Consider the following 4,916-nt stretch of genomic DNA (forward strand, 5'->3'; position numbering starts at 1 on the left):
CACGGGGCTTGGTGATGGGGGCAGGGCCCCGAGCCTCAGATCCCCGGGCCCAGCGCCGGGGGCAGGGACGTGAGCCTCTGTGAGTGTGCGGCCCCGGGGGTGGAGACACGGGCCACACACAAGTCCCTGACGCTGCAAGTCCCCGCCCACCTGTGCCTGCTGCACACGCAGCCTCCAGCTGATCGGTCGTTACACGTGTGGGCATCATGACCATTTGCATATTAGGCTTTTATTAAAACAGTTATTTTAATACCTTTTATTTTAACTTTTAAACTGAAGTTGAAAGTGATTTATGCACCACCATTACAATACTAGAGTATCTGGATTTGACTATATACTTACCTTTATTAGTGATTTTATATATTCATATATTTTCATATATGTTTGCATTGTGCTTTCAAAATTCTCTTTTTGTCTTTGACTTTTGACAGTTTGTGTGTCTTGGTGTAATTCTTTCTAGGTTCAGTATATTGGGGATACTTGGGCATTATGAATCTGGATGCCCATTTGTCTCCCCACAATTGGGAAGTTTTTAGCCATTATTTTTAAAATAAATTTTCTCTCCCTTTATCTCCATCAATTTGTCACTTCCCAACAGGGTTATATTCTGAGAATGTGCCATGAAGCAATTTAGGCATTGTGGAAACATCATAAACTTACACAAAACATGAATGGTATAGGTACTTCACACCTAGAATATATGCTATAGTCTATTGCTCTTAGGCTATAAGCTTGTAGAGAATAAACAAAACAACACTGATTAAATCAAGCACAAGATAAGATAATGCAATCAAGAGACAAAGTAAATGCAAGATATCTGAGGCTGCTATCTAGATGACATGGCATACTGTTTTTACAGCAAACAATTTTACCAGCAGAATAAGTACACTTTAAAAAGTATTTATAGTAAGTTCATAAACCAAAACATATTTGTTCACTGTCACTATCAATTATGTGCACTATACTTCTATATGATTGGCAGCACAGATTAATTTACACAAGCATCACCACAAACACACGAGTAATATGTTGCAATAGTACATTACGAGGACTATGACATCACTAGGTGATAGGGATTTTTCAGCTCCACTATAATCTATGGGACCACTGTTGTAGATGCAGTCCATCATGGACTGAAACGATGTCCTATGGCTGTATGTTGTTTCTTTTGATGTTGTCTCATAAGTACTATAGACTCTTCACTCCTTTATTGTATTTTTTTTTTCATTTTGCTCCTCTAACTAGTTAATTTTAGGTGATTTCTTGAGTTCACTCGTTCTTCCTCTGCTGTTGAATTTTTCAGTTCAATTATTGTATTCTTCAGTTCTAGGATTCTGCGTATGGTTTTTCTTTTTTTTGTGTGTGTGGGTTTGGTTTTTTTTGGGGGGGGGGGTTATGGCTTCTGTTTCTTTGTTGAACTTCTAATTTTGTTTATGCATTGACAAGGTTTGTTTAGTTGTCTATCTGTGCATTCACTGAACATTTTAAGAAGATTAAAATTATTTTTGAATTGCCACCACATAGAATATTTTTCAGATAGTTCATAGATCTCCATTTCTTTAGAATCAGTTATTGACCATCTTCTTAGTGATCATATCAGGGGTCCTCAAACTTTTTAAACAGGGGGCCAATTCACTGCCCCTCAGACTGTTGGAGGGCCAGACTATAGTTTTAAAAAAAACAACTATGAACAAATTCCTATGCACACTGCACATATCTTATTTTGAAGTAAATAAACAAAATGGGAACAAATACAATATTTGTATTTGCATGTGGCCCGCAGGCCGTAGTTTGAGGACCCCTGGATCATATTATCTTTGCATTGGTATCCTTTTTGCGGGGAAGTGGCCTCCTCTTCCAGCACTTAGAGGTTCCCTTCATTAGTCGGTTCAGTTTGGGGTTATGGACAGGCCAGCTGGTAATGTTTCCAGGCAGGTGAGGCTTACTGTTTTGGTCTTTAGATGGGCAGGGCTGTTGCCCATCCTCTGTAGTTGAGGGGCTGCTGGCTGATCTCCACATTCAAGTAGGACTTCTGATTGTACGGAGTTACGGGCTGTGTTTCACGTGAGAGCAGTGTAACCTGCTGGATTTCATGGTTGGGAAGGATTGCTGGCAGGTGTCTTTGCCTGGGTATAGCCACAAGCTGCGCTCAGCAGTTGGGCAGGGCTATAGGATGGGCTCTGTTTCCGGGTGGGGATAAGTGCTGAGCTCCACAGTGGGATGGTCATATAGGCTGGGTTCTAAGGCTGCTCATGGTCACTGCCAATCTCCATGGTCAGGCAGGGCCAGAGGTTGCTGGGTAGGTTCTCTGTCTGACAGGGCTAGAGGACGGCCTCTACAGCTGCCTGTGGTGTGTAGCTGGGTTCCTGGTCAGGTAAGGATGGAGGCTCTGCTCAATCATGCAGAACGGGTGGCATGGTCCACTGCCAGGCTGGCCATAGGATGGGCCCCATGGCTGACCAGGGTCTCTGGCAAGGATTCCTGAGTGGATGGGGCTGGAGTTGGTCTCAGCATTTGGGCACCTGACTTATTTTTTTTTTTTTGTCTAGGTTGGGATTGTAAAATGAGGCCCATGGCTTAATTGGCTTGGTTTTAGAAGTAGTCAATTTTCACTTTAAAACTCAATGAACTATCTTTTATAGATAGGCCAATATTCCTTTTTGTTGATTATTCTTTAGGGGGAATTTAATTTTAAAAGGAACACATACATGCTTTGGCAAAAGTAGATTTACAGTTGTTAGTACACAAAACACAGTTTAATCTTGTGTTATTTATTTATTTATTTTTCCATATGAACAAATATAAACCTACTTTGCCCACCCCTGTATATACATACACATTTCTATATGTGGTAATGAAAAAAAAATATATATATATCAATCATTAATCACTTATTAATCACACAAAACTTTTTAAAATAATGTTATTTATTACAAACTTCTTTAGTGATATAATGAAGGTTATATTAGATGGGTTATTTAATAGTTCATTCAAATTATTAAGTATTGAATATAAGCTTTAGAGTTTATATATTGCTTAATCCTTTTTAAAAATCAGCAAATTAATGAAGAAAAAAGTTATTTACATAAGTAACAGAAAACAATACTAAGTGAATTTCACCCTTTAAATATTATTGTGGGATCAAGAGAAAATGAAATTATTGTAAACCTGAGAGGTTGTGAAAGTTGTGTGTCTTCAAGCATGGAGTGCGCAGAAAATCAACACACAAAAAGCTTGAATGCGGATGGATGATGCTGCCTCCCCAGCAGCAAGCAGAAATGTCTTAGCTGGAGTGCAGTGTAGCAGTTACCAAACTGCAGGATTCGCTTAACTGGCCACAGAGAACTAAGGTCTGGAATGGAAGACTAAGGAATTGTTTTTGAATTGCCACCACATAGAATTAATATGTGTTTTGAAAACTACACACTCCTGAAACTTTGATTAAAGATATTCCTTTAATTATACCTCACTTAGTTGTTTGTTCAAACATCATCTTCTGACTGCTCAGATGCACAGATAAAGCTCCTGACACCAAAATCGTATCTTTATAGTGAAACATACACTAATCGAGTATCAAAGTGCTAGCTGTATCTCAACTTGTATTAGCTTATATCAAAATAAAATGAATTGACTTCAATCAAATTCATCAAAGTGCATACAAATTGAGTTAAAGAGTTATGCTGAGTTCCTAACATGAATAATTCCTTTAATTTTCCTTGTTTTATTCCTTCTCTTTCTTCTTTCCCTCCTCCCTCCCCAACCCATTCCCTCCTTTTGTTCCTCCCCCTTCTCTTCCTCTCCCCATCCCCTTTCCCCTTCTCTTCTTCCTCCTCCTCTTTCTGCTATCCTTCCTATTCCTTCCTCTTTCTTCGTCAAAGTTGATAGTACTATGTGGAGTTTTTCTAAGGTTCAGTGACAATGGATTGATAAGTACATTTACTCCTCTGTCCCTATAGATTTCACATGTAAAGGTTTGAAATGAGATAATTAAACAAAATGATTATATATATAAATTTCAGAGATTCTAGAGAGTATACTTTGCCATAGAATCAATATAATATAAGAGTACAATAATGTTTGCTCATTTGTTTCATAAATATCTAAGCTATTGCGTAGTATTTCACAAAAAAGAAATATTTTGAAACTAGCATTTCCAGTAACCCAGTTTCTGAGACCATAGGTATGAGGTTACATGTTGTGTGGTTTTGAAATGTTATTAGAATGGAGATTACTACATTGGAAGTAGTTAATGTTAGGGGTGACTTGACAGTAAATCTCAGCAAAACTTTGAAAAAGTTAGATGAACTGGGAACTATATAAGCACGGTAAAATTTATGACACAATGCTATATATGTGTTTTTCCTCTGATTATTCTGCATGTGTACACACACACACACACACACACAGTCACCAGAGAAAATATCAAAACAGAATAAAACTAGATCCTTCAGAATGTGCTGATGAGTGCCAAGAAAATCCGCTGTGAGAGAAATATTATTATAATTGTAGGATCTCCCAACCATGCTGCAAAGGATTTGGGACATGCGGCAGTCGTGTCCACACAGAAGGTGAGAATACAAAGGGAAGAGGTTATTCCTAGACTACAACAGCTGGTAATGGTCTGGTCAGTTACCAACACTGACTTACTCTTTCTTCTATTCAAAAGGTTAGTAAAACACTTTGAGGAAAAACTTTTTAGATAAAGTACACTTTAACAGCGGTTCTCAACATGTGGGTCACGACCATCGGAAAACACATATAGCATATCAGATATTTACATTATGATTCATAACAGTAGCAAAATTACAGTTAGGAAGTAGCAACGAAAATAATTTTATGGATGGGGGTCACCACAACATGAGGAACTGTATTAAAGGGTCGCGGCATTAGGAAGGTTGAGAACCACTGCTCTAGTC

At 38.3% G+C, this 4,916-nt stretch overlaps 1 protein-coding gene and 1 long non-coding RNA gene across 2 annotated transcripts in view; one reads left to right on the top strand and one right to left on the bottom strand.

Moving 5' to 3' along the window:
* LOC102774536 (thrombospondin type-1 domain-containing protein 7B) overlaps positions 1–4,916 on the top strand; it is a 250,599-nt gene that overhangs the window by 161,859 nt on the left and 83,824 nt on the right. The gene's annotated exons all lie outside the window — the stretch shown is intronic.
* LOC107182192 overlaps positions 3,852–4,916 on the bottom strand; it is a 16,709-nt gene continuing 15,644 nt past the window's right edge. Inside the window, exon 3 of the long non-coding RNA XR_001512911.1 lies at positions 3,852–3,861. This is a non-coding gene — a long non-coding RNA (uncharacterized LOC107182192). The remainder of the gene's footprint in view (positions 3,862–4,916) is intronic.

This window comes from Myotis davidii, unplaced genomic scaffold (assembly GCF_000327345.1).
Source record: "Myotis davidii unplaced genomic scaffold, ASM32734v1 scaffold275, whole genome shotgun sequence".
Lineage (NCBI taxonomy): Eukaryota > Metazoa > Chordata > Mammalia > Chiroptera > Vespertilionidae > Myotis > Myotis davidii.